Source organism: Cebus imitator, unplaced genomic scaffold (assembly GCF_001604975.1).
Source record: "Cebus imitator isolate Cc_AM_T3 unplaced genomic scaffold, Cebus_imitator-1.0 Scaffold42, whole genome shotgun sequence".
In the NCBI taxonomy this organism is placed as follows: Eukaryota; Metazoa; Chordata; class Mammalia; order Primates; family Cebidae; genus Cebus; species Cebus imitator.
This window is the reverse complement of record NW_016107357.1, coordinates 3053567-3065992: the sequence shown is the minus strand read 5'-3', so window position 1 is coordinate 3065992 and position 12426 is coordinate 3053567. Positions and strand designations below refer to the sequence as shown.

Sequence of the window (12426 nt, the reverse complement as noted above, 5' to 3'; positions counted from 1 at the left end):
GCAAGAAGAGCCAAGAGTGGGTCAACTGCACCGTACTTAATAACCAAATCTCGGAACACTGAGCCATCACCTGCAATGTTTCCTAGAGCCCATACAGCTTGTTCACTGATGTGAGCATGGGGAGATGCCAACAGAGAAATGAATGCTGGGATGGCACCTCCATCTACCACAGCCTTGGTTTGTTCTGATGTCCCAGAAACAATGTTAGTGAGTGCCCAAGCAGATTCAAACTGAATGGTACTACAATCAGTTCTGCCCAAGAAGGACACAAATTTTGGAATCAAACCAGCCCAGATTATGTTGTCTGTGGGGGGCTGTTTTTCTCTAGAAAGTAGTTTCCTGGCCGCTTGGGTAGCTTGGAGCTGATTTTCCACGTATTTGCTATTTATGCCTTTGACAATGTCATCAACAGACCAATTTACAGTGCCCTGGTTGTTGCGGTTTTCCTGCAGTGGGGAAGTAGCATCATCAGGAAATGAGCTTACATTTCTCCTCTTCAGCATCTGATCATCCTTCTTAGCTTTCCTCAGCTCCACATTGACTTCTATTCTGCGACGCCTCATTTCTGTACCGTCTTTTCCCTTGTTCTTGAATCTGTTAAGACGGGCAGCTGGTGTATGTGCATTCTCGTTGGTGGACATGGTTATGAGACAAAGGGAGAAAGCTGCGAAGTGGGCCTGGGCTTCCACAGGAGGCTTAAGCGGGGATCCGCGGCTGTGGGAAGGCTGTGCTAGAAGCGACCACCTGGGCTCAGCTCAAAGACTGTCAAGGGCATGATTCTTATCATTCACGGAGTAAAGCTGGGAGAGGAGTGAGGCCTGGTGACAAAGTTGTATGATCAATCGAGTGGAGATCCTGCTGAGGAAAAGTGATAAAAGTTGGATACCAAACAGAATTACCTGGAAAGAGAGGAGGTGGTGGTCAGAGAGTAGGAGATATGAAGTGGAATTTGGAAGGATTAAAGTTATTGCCAATAGTGAACTACTCTTGTATTTCTGGAATATCTTTCTTACTCATAGTGTATTATTCATTGTATGGATTGCTAGATTTCTATTTTATTTAGATACTTTGCATTTTATATTTAAAAGTGAGATTATTCTTATTTGATTTTTATGTTATGGCATTAGAAATATATTGTTCTTGTCAAGTGAGCTGGGAAGTTTTTGATAATTTCAAGAACAGATAAAGCTTAGCTGTTGACTTGTCTTGTGCCCTTTTCCATAGCAGATTTAAATCACTTTTTCAATTTCTCTCAATAGTTATTAGTCTACTCAAGTTTTCCATGCCTCTCAAAAGTTATTTTGATATTATAACAAATCATTTCTTTCTTGTGGGTTTCAAAACCTATTGCCACAGAGTTGTATGAAGTATTCTCTTATAATTCTTTTTATATCCTGAATCTGTAATTTTATCCCCAATCTTGTCTATTTGTGCTATAATCAGGTACACAATGGTATTGTCTGTTTTACTTTTTTTCCAAAAATAACCTTTTATATTTATTTTATATATCGACCAATTTTATTTTATTCTTCATTAATAAAATATCTTAAATTTATTAATTCCTTTCTTCTGTGTGGTTTTTTCCTTTATTTTAATCATCTAGTTTAAGTGTATTAAATAAGTAAACTGACTGGACGTAGTGGCTCATGCCTGTAATCCTAGCACTTTGGGAGGCCAAGATGGGAGGATCTCTTGAGCCTAGGAGGAGTCTGAGGCCAGCAACATGGCAAGACATTGCCTCTCCAAAAAACAAAACAAAAAGTGTGAACAAAGTTTCTTCATTTTATGTCTATTTATAAATTATAAGACAGTTACAACTGCGCATTTAATTTTTGCTTAGTGTCAAAGAATTTGAATCAATTCCTTTTCATTGCTCTTCAGATAGTTTGTGAATTAGATTGTCCCTTTAAGCATTCTCTAGATGTTTGTGAATAAATTTTCAACTATTTCATATTTTTGGCATCAACTTTTCATTATTTGTATTATTATATTATTATCAGGAAGTATGGCTTATACATTTAGCCTGAGTTTTCTTTTGTGGCCAAGTATAGAACTCACTTTTGTAAATGTGCCATCAATATATGAAATAAATATGTATTTGCTATTCAAGGGATGTAAATTTTTGTTCTATCTGAAAATCAAGTATTATTTAATTTCCTTTGATTTATTTGTTTACTATATATCAAATTCTGTAATAAATGTATTAAAATCACTTCTTATAATTGTATTTTAGTTGAATTCTTGTTTCTATTTTTATATGCCTTACACTTTAACTTATATTTTGTGATGTATATAGGTTTATCCCTATTTTATCTTTTTTAAAAGTTGTACCTTTGTTTACATAATGTTCTTATTCATTCTATTTAATATTCTTATCTTTAAATTCTACTTGTGTGACATTTTTCTTGCAACTTCTATTTTCTTTTTCTCGATATTTGCCTTGTATTTTTTGCCTTTGACTTTATTGCCAACCATTCTTTATTATTTTTAAAAGTATGTTTCTTATAAATAGAATATAGCTTTATTTTTGTATTTTAGCTTAACCTGTCAGCCTCTTTTCCTGGTTTGTTGTTGTTTGTTTGTTTGTTTTTGAGACAGGATCTCGCTCTGTCACCCAGGCTGGGGTGCAGTGGCATGATCGCAGCTCACTGTAACCTTGACTTCCTGGCCTCAGGTGATCCTCCCACCTCAGCCTTCTAGGTAGCTGGGACTACAGGCACACGCTCCTGTACCTGGCTAATTTTTTGTAGTTTTTGTAGAGATGGGGTTTTACCATGTTGCGCAGGCTGGTCTCAAACTCCTGTGGTCTCCATTTTTTAAACGGGAGAATTTAGTTCTTCTCCATTGATTGTAAAGACTTATATACATGCCTTGTCCTCATACATCTTCCCTTCTCTGGATGCTGGGCACTGTCAGATGATTGTTCTACTTTGTGGGCTCCCTGAGGATCAGGTCTGGTTGTAGGTATGCCATGCTACACCAGTAGAGAGGAGGCTGCTGGAGTGTCTTTTCTCCCAGGTCTAATCTTCCAGCCTCAGGGATGAGGACTCACTCCATTCCTTTAGCTTTTCTCTAGATTTCTTTAGGCCAACCCTCCAGGGAGAAATGCCAGCCCCAGTTTTCTCTGCTTAATTTTCTTCAGAGCCCAAGGTCTTATTTACACCTGGGTCATCATGAGCTCCAGTAGCAGTTTGGCTCAAGAGCTGTGTACAGACTGAAGTTAGGAGTGGAGTAGTTGTGAGGTGAGTTGAGGCTGTCATTTTCTGAATGTCTTCTAAGACCTGCCATTGATGTTTATAGTGGCAAATTTGTGTTCAGTTTTGACATATCTGGTTTACCACATAATAGAGTTGTATTTTGAGAAAACTCTCAGTTGTCTTCTATTCTCTATATATTTTGGCTCATAGTTACACAAAGCACATAACCGTAAATAGCCCAGTAGGGATATTGAACATTAATAAAATCAGAAAGAGCAAGTGGCTTATTTTTATGGTCAAACTGCTTGGTATTAGTTTTTAGAAAACACTCTTCAAGTACTTTATGCCCTCCTACTCTTTAAACCAGTCAGAGGCTAAGGAGCAGTGTCAGAATGTCCTACTTTGGCTTGGGAATTTCTTCTCTCTTTTTCTGTATTTTCTAGGAGTCCCTAGTACTTCTGCCATAAGCCTGTCCGTTCTGAGACTATGACAGTGGTTCTTAACTGTGATTGTGTATCAAGATCACTTATAGATTTTTTAAAGATACATATATCAGGGTTATGTTGGCTCTAACTTAGTATCTATAGAGCTCAAACTTTATTATTTTTTTTTGGTAAAGACTCTTAGGTGACTGATAAGTTCCCAGGGAATTACATTCTCATCACTGCTGTGCTCTTTTTCTTTCTTATTCCCCCTTTTCTTAAATACACCAAATCGCTGACTTTCATTACTAGCGCTTTTCAAAGGCTTAAAGAGTTTTCCAAATAGGCAGGACCTCCCTAATCTCAGAACATGCATTGACTCTCCACCTACTGCACTTAGCATTATGAATTTGCTCTCTAGGGTGTGGTCTCAATTGTGGAGACAGATTGACCTTCATTCCCTTGTATGTACATTGCTGGAAGTGGGAGCAAGCATGGAAGCTGAAAGTTTTGAGCAGTAAATGTCCCTTTAATTCTATGTCAGATAGCTTCTATTTGTGCCTCTTAGATCCATTCTCTACTCTTCTTGCCGTCTGTTCCAGGAAGCTGAGACCTGTGTGAACTATAGCAATCAATTCCCTTGCTTGATGAGGTTGGGCCAACTGAGAGACCTGGCAAGAAAGCAAGGTTGGTATATTCAGTTCCCATTTTCCCTCTGTGAGGACCTTGAGTTGGCTGTGACCTCAGCTGAAGGTCTCTAGTCCTTTCAACACGGCTTTCTCTATGTGGTATTTGTCTTCTGGGTTCCAGGCTTCTCTTTTTTCTCTTGCTCCTCTGGCCTAGGAGTAGTAATGGCTATGTGACTCTCTTGCACTTTGCTGTATCTGACCTATGTTTTTTCAAAGAGTTCCATTATAATTAAACCCTTCGCCCTGTCTTGGGTGTGTCATCTGGCTCCCGGTAGGATGCTGACTGACCCTCCCTATTCCGCTTGATAACAATGACCCTGATCTCCCTGCTGCTTGGTAGGAAGTTATAAAAATGACAGGATGGTCCTTAGTCTTTTTAGAAGATACTGTGGTGTGTCGCCCAGACTTTTTCTTTCAAGACTTAAATACTCGTTCCTCCAGCTGCTAAGAGTATTGGTGGCTGAATTCCCTTCTGGAGATTGTCCTTCACTGAAGAGAACTGCCTCTACCAAGAAAGCCTTTCCTGGGGCATCCTGTATCCGTTGACTAGTCAAACGCAATGTGATGATCAAAGACAAGGCTCCTTATGACAATTTGGGATGACTGTGCAGGGCCACTTCAGTTCTTTTATTGTGACTATCCAGCTTTTCCCTCTGCCCAGTCTTTCTTCCTTCACTCCCCTGTAAGTGTTGATCCTGAGCATTCTAACCAATAAGCTTCCTGCAAGCAAATCTCTGAATCAGAGTCTGAATTCCCCAGGGAGTCCAGCCTATCATAGTCTTCAATCTGCACTCCTCCACCCCCGCCAGTTGTCTTCCTGAGCTATCTCTACCTGTCCTCATCCCTATCTATGGGAGCAGACCTGGAGGGTCTTCGCTTTGAATGCAGTTTCCAACACAAATGAAGGAGTGATACAAACATAAGGGAAGACCAATGAGTGTGAGTCTAGGCATGAAAATCTATAGATGACTGTGTGTGGGGAGTCCCTTAGGGTGTCTCAAACTTCAAGATACATAATTAAATTCCTGGAAAAAACCAGTGTGGAGAGAGGAAAGGGAACTAGGAACAACAAAGTATAAAGAAAAGTAGAAAGAGATGGTGGCTAAGTGGCCTGTTTGAAGATTTGTTTTAAATTACATGTTATTTTGATTTTTAGAGATGAGGTCTTGCTATGTTGCCCAGGCTAGAATGCAGTGGCTATTCACAGGCACGACAATAGCATACTATAGCCTCCAATGGGCCTCAAGTGATCTTCCCACATTAGCCTCCCAAGTAGCTGGGATTACAGGCAGGTACCACCATGCCCAACTTTGAGGGATTGCTTTTGAAGGATAGACTGTCCCAAGATGGATTCAAGATGTTCGACTAAATAAAGCTGTGTATGCTGTCCCATCACCTGCTAAGGTGTGGCTAACCCAGATTTGTAGGTCTGCCCTCTGTAGTAAATGAGACATAGGAATGGCAAGGGTAAATTTCATTTTCATATTGGAAGTTTGGTCTCTTTCTAAAGGGTGAATTCCGAAAAACAAAGCTCTTTTTCCTTAAAGAGCTTATGGAAACTTCTTTGAGGAAATCATACATTTTGCCATTTTAAAGTATCGAGCAGAAAAAAGAGTACACATTTTTCATTTTAAAAGGGCCCAGAACAAAGCTAAAAAGGAGCCTGTGATCCAACCCTACACTGGTTTGGCTGGATTTTCAAGTTTATGAGCAAACCACCAATTTGTCACCAAAAGCAGATGGGTAGCATTGGACTCTTCTAGCCTGCTGGCTATTTCTGGGAAGGCAGACAGAATCCCTATTCACCGCCTGCTTGGGAAAGCTTTGAAATCCTCCCCCACAGATAAAATCATCCTTGAGATCCTTCTGATGAGCTTGCCTCCCACCCAGGAGAATAAATTTTGGCCTAAAGGTGATTTAAGCCACAGTGTGGGCTTGATTAAGAAAAACGTCTATTACCAGTCAGATTTAATAAAAGGCAGTATGTTTTGATTAATAACTTGCAAAACATAAAAGTGTTGTTGAAAGCTAGAAGGGAAAGGTTAGGACCACTTCCCAAAGGTGCTTGGAAAGAACATTGAATATATTTCCCCTATTCAATTCAATTGCCGTTTATACTGAATCTGATTTCTGGACCTTACAAACTCTATATACCATGAAACATACTCGACTTGCTTGATAGTAATTTAGGAGGGTTTGAGATTATTTTCTTAACTAATTTTTCCATAGCAGTAATCCAGTACCCTCAAGTATAGATAATGGGTTGATAAGGCTTTATCTTAAAGCTTTCTATGCCCTCATTGTCATTTACTTGATTTAATTTTTATAGTCATGCATTTTTACTATATTGCTTTCTGTTTCAAAATATTAATCTTTTCTCAAACATTTTCATTATTGACAAATAATATTTGTTTACATTGATAATTAAATAATGATCTATTTAATGTTTGTTTTCTATACCAGACTATAAATGCCAATTATTGATTTATCTTATTTCATAACATAGTGCCAGCATATAATATGCATTACAAAAATAGGTTTTGAATAATTGAATATGTTATATAATGCACTATAATTTACAAAATGTTTTCACATATTCTTATTTTGAGTTTTATGAAGTACTGTTTTGTATAGTATTGTTATCAGAAAGAGGTCCCGATTCAGACTTCAAGTAAGGGTTCTTAGCTTTCATGCAAGAAATAATTGGGGTGAGTCCATGGAGTAAAGTGAAAGCGAGTTTATTAAGAAAGTCAAGGAATAAAGAATGGCTATTCCATGGCAGAACAGTAGCATGGACTGCTCAACTAAGGACACATATAGTTATTTCTTGATTATATGCTCAACAAGGGGTAGATTATTCATGAGTTTTATTGGAAAAGGGTGAGCAATTCCTGGAACTGAAGGTTCCTCCCCCTTTTAGACCATATAGGGTAATTTCCTGACATTACCTTGGCACTTGTAAACTGTCATGGTACAGGTTGGAGTATCTTTTAGCATGCTAATTCATTTTAATTAGCGTATAATGAGCAGTGAGGATGACCAGAGGTCACTGTTGTCGCTATCTTGCTTTTGATGGCTTGCTTCTTCAACACATGCTGTTTTATCAGCTAGGTCTTTGTGACCTGTATCTGGTGCCGACCTCCTGTCTCATCCTGTGACTTAGAATGCCTTAACCTCCTGGGAATACAGCCCAGTAGGTCTCAGCCTTATTTTACCCAGTTCCTGTTCAAGATGGAGTTGCTCTGGTTCCAGTGCCTCTGACAATTTGGGTCGATATTGCCATATCAATTTCACCAGCAAGGACACTGAAACTTAGATTAAGTGGTATACTTCTGGTCACAGGACTACAAAGCAGTAAAGCAGTGTTTCTCAAAGTGTGGTTCCTGAACTAGTAGCGTTAGCATCACCCGGGAACTGGGTAAGTTATGGCAGTTATGTTTTACAGGAATTAGTCTTTTTTGTCTAGGATGTGAGATTTAAGTGTGTAGAGTTGCTCGTGTTTAGTAGTATTCTCTTATAATTCTTTTAATATTTACAGGGACTCTAAGGATGAGACACAGGAACAACAAGGATAAATTCCATTTTCATTCCTCAATTTGGCAATTTGTATCTTCTCTTTTTTCTTTTTTAGTCTTTCTAGATGTTTGTCACTTCTGTTGATCTTTTCAAAAAACCAGATACTTGTTTCATTAGTTTTCTCTGTTGTTTTCTGTTTTCAATTACATTGATTTCTGCTCTTGCTTTTATTATTTCCTTTCTTCTGCTTGCTTTGGGTTTATTTTGGTCTTTTCTCCTAGGTTCCTGGAGTGGAAATTAAGATCACTGATTTGAGACTTTTCCTTTTTTTTTTTTTATGCATTTAATGCTATAAATTAACCTCCCAGCAGTACTTCTCAAGTGATCTGCCAACTTTGGCATTATGGCTTTTTCTGCTTCTTCCAATTGTTTCTTTTCTTTTCATTTTTTTTTTTTTTTTTTTTTTTTTTTTTTTTTGACATGATTTTGCTTTGTTGCTCAGGCAGGAGTGTAGTAGAGCAATCATAGCTCACTGTAGCCTTGACTTCCTAGGCTCAAGTGATCGTGTTGCCTCAGCCTCCAGAGTGGCTCATGCCTCTAATCCCAGTACTCCTGGCCTCAAGTGATCCTCCTGGCTCTGCCATGCAAAGTACTGGGATTAGAGGCATGAGCCACCATGCCTAGCCTTTCCACTTTTTTTTTAATGTAGGCATTTAGTGCTAGAAATTTCCTTCCAGCATTGTTTTAGTTGTGTCCCATAGATTTTGATGTAATATTTTAATTTTAATTTGATTAATTATATATTAAAAAATTCTTTGAGACTTTCTTTTTGTTTGGTTTTAGTTTTTTTTTAACTGACAAATAATAATTGTATATATTCATGGGTACATAGTGCTGCTTTGATACAATTGATGTACAATGATCCGATCAGGGTAGTTAGCATATACATCACTTCAAACATTTATCATTTCTTTGTGTTGGGAATGTCCCATAACCTCCTTCTGGCTATTTGAAACTATATATTATATTATTGTTAATTATAGTCATCCTACAGTAATAGAGAATGCTAGAGCTCATTCATTCTATCTAGTTATAATTTTGCATCCTTTAACAAATGTGTCCCTATCCCTCCCTTCCCTCTCTACTGTTACTATCTTCTGTTCTACTTTTTACATCCATGAGATTCACTTTTTTTTTTTAGTTTCCACATATGAGTGAGAACATAATGTTTAACTTTTTGTTCCTGGCTTATCTCACTTAACATGATGTCCATCAGTTCCATTCATGCTGCTGCAAATGACAGGATTTCATTTATGTTTATGGCTGAATAGTATTCCATGGTGTATATATACCACATTTTCTTTATCCATTCATTTGTTGTTAGACACTTAGGTTGATTCCATATCTTGGCTCTCATGAATAGTGCTGCAGTAAACATGGGGGTGCAGATGTCTCTTTGATGTAATGATCTCCTTTCCTTTGGATAAATTCCTAGTATTGAGCTTGCTGGATCTTTTGGTACTTCTTTTTGTAGTTTTTGAGGGACCTCCCTACTGTTCTCCATAGTGGCTATACTAGTTTGCATTCTCACCAACAGTGTATGAGTTCCCTTTTCTCTGTATCTTCCTCAGCTTTTGTTAATTTTTGTCTTTTTGATGTTAGCTATTCTAACTGGGATGAGATGATACTTTATTGTTGTTTTGATTAGCATTTCTCTGATGATTAGTGATGTTGAGCATTTTCCATTTCTGTGCCTTCTTTCGAGAAATGTCTATTCAGATAATCTGCCCATTTTAAATCAGATTGTCCTTATTACTTTTTTTGCTATTGAGATGCTTCAGTTTCTTGTGTATTCTGGATACGATTCCCTGGTTGGATAATCAGATTGCAAATATTTACTCCTATTCTATAGGTTGTCTTTTTACCTGTTGATTGTTTTCTTTGCTCTGCAGAAGCTTTTAGTTTTATATAATTCCATTTGTTTGTTCTTGCTTTTGTTGCCTCTGATTTTGAGCTCTTATTCATAAATCTTTACCCAGACTGATGTCCTGAAGCATTTTCTTTATGCTTTCTTCTAGTAGTTTTATTGTTTCAGGTTTTACATTTAGGTCTTTGATCCATTTTGAGTTGATTTCTGTATGGGATGAGAGGTGACAGTCTGGTTGCATTCTTCTGTGTATGGATATTCAGTTTTCCCAGAACCCTTTCCTCATTGAGTGTCCTTAGCATCTTTGTCAAGCATAAGTTGGCTATCAATATGTGGATTAATTTCTTAGTTCTCTATTTTGTTCATTGGTCTATATGTCTGTTTCGATGCCAGTATTATGCTGTTTTGGTTACTACAGCTTCGTAATGTATTTTGATGTCTCGTAATGTGATACCTCCTTGTAGTTCCATAAAAATTTTAGAATTTTTTTCCGATTTTTCTGAAGAATATCATTGATATTTTGATAGGGTTTAACTTGAATCTATAGATTGCTTTGGGTAGCATTGTTGCCTTAATAATATTAATTCTCTAATTCATGAGCGTGTTATGTCTTCCTGTTTGTTTTTATCCTCTTAAATTGGCGTTTTATGGTTTTCCTTGTAGAGGTCTTTTACCTCATTGGTTAAATTTATTCCTAGGTAATATTTTGTAGTTATTGTAAATGAGATTGCCTTCTTGATTTCTTTTTCAGCTTGTTCATTGTTCATGTATAGAAATGTTACTTATTTTGCATATTAATTTTTTATTCTGCAGCTTCATTGAGTTTATCAGTTTTAAGAGTTTTTTGGGTAAAGTCTTCAGGTTTTTCCATACCTAAGATCATGTTGTCTGCAAACAGGAGCAATTTGACTTCGTCCCTTTCAATTTGGATGGGCTTGCTTTCTTTCGTCTAATGGTTTTGGTTAGAACTTCCAGTTTTATGTTGAATAAGAGGCAGTTTTATGTTCAATAAGGGACAGTAAGCCTTCCTGTCTTGTTCTAGTTCTTAGAGGAAAATCTTTCAGCTTTCCCATGTTCAGTAAGATGTTTAGCTGCGAGTTTGTCGTATATGGTCTTTATTGTATTGAGTTACTTTCATTCTATGACTAATTTACTAACAGGTTTTTTTTTTTTTTTTTAAATCATAAAGCAATGTTGAATTTTATCAAAGGCTCTTCCTGCATCTATTAAGATGATCATGTCATTTTTGTCCTTCATTTTATGAATGTGACTTGTGATGTTTATTGATTTACATATGTTGAACCAACTTTGCATTTCTGGGAAAATTCCCACTTGATCATGATGTGTTATCTTTTTGAACTGTTGAATTTGGTTTGCTAGTATTTTGTTGAGGATTTTTGCATCTGTAGAAATCAGGTATATTGGCCTATAGTTTTCTTTTTTGGCTGTGTCTTTTTCTGGTTTTAGTATCAGGATTGTGTAGGTCTCATAGAATAAATTAGGAAAAATTCTCTCTGCTTTAATTTGCTATGGAAAAATTTGAGAATAATTGGTGTTAATTCTCTCTTAAAGATCTGATAGAATTCAGTGGTGAAGCAATTTGATCCTGGACTTTTCTTTGTTGGAAGACTTTTTATTACTGATTCAGTGTCATTATCTTGTTATTGGTTTGTTCAGGTTTTCTATTTCTTCTTGGTTCAATCTTGGTTCAATCTTGGTGGGTTATATGTGCCCAGGAATTTATTCATTTCTTTCAGGTTTTCAAATTTATTGGAATACAGTTATTCATAAATGTCTCTAATGATTTTTTGTATTCATGTGATTTCTGTTGTAATTTCTTCTTTTTCTGTTTCTGATTTTATTTATTTGGGTCTTCTTTCTTTTGTCTTAGTATAGCTAATGATTTGCAATTTTGTTTATGTTTTCAAAAAACCAACTTTTTGTATTCAAAAAAGCCTTGGTTATTATATTTCTGCTCTGATCTTTATTATTTCTTTCCTTCTCTCAATTTTGGGTTTGGTTGTTCTTTTGTAGTTCCTTGAGGTGTCTTATTAGGTTGTTTATTTGAAATCTTCAGTTTTTTGACGTAGGCGTTTGTTGTTATAAAATTTCCTCTTAATACTGCTTCTGATGTGTCCCGTAAGTTTGGTTTGTTGTGTTTTTATTTTCATTTGTCTCAAGAAATTTTAAAATTGTATTCTTATTTTTTTCCTTCACACTCTGGTTATTTAGGAGCACGTTATTTAATTTCCATGTATTTGTATAGTTTTAAATGTTCCTCTTATGTCTAGTTTTATTGCACTGTGATCAGATAAGATACTCGATATGATTTCAGTTTTCAAAAATGTTTTGAGACTTGTTTTGTGGCGAACATATGATCAATCCTGGAGAATGTTTTATATGCTGATGAAAAGAATTTGTATTCTGAAGATATTTGGTGAAATGTTTTCTAAATGTCTGTTAGGTTCATTTAGTCTATGGTGCAGTTTAAATCCAATGTTTCTTTATTAATTTTCTGTGTAGATGGTTTGTCAAATGCTGAGAGTGGAGTGTTTAAGTCCCGCATCATTATCGTATTGAGGTTTATCTTTTTCTTTAAATCTAATGATATTTGCTGTATATATCTGGGTACTCCAGTGTTGGGTGTATATATTCACAATTGTTATTTCTCTTGA

The 12426-nt window shown here is 36.5% G+C and overlaps 1 pseudogene; it reads right to left on the bottom strand.

Annotated features, from left to right (window-relative positions):
- LOC108302605 overlaps positions 1–641 on the bottom strand; it is a 110179-nt pseudogene extending 109538 nt beyond the window's left edge.
- Positions 642–12426: the final 11785 nt, after the last annotated feature.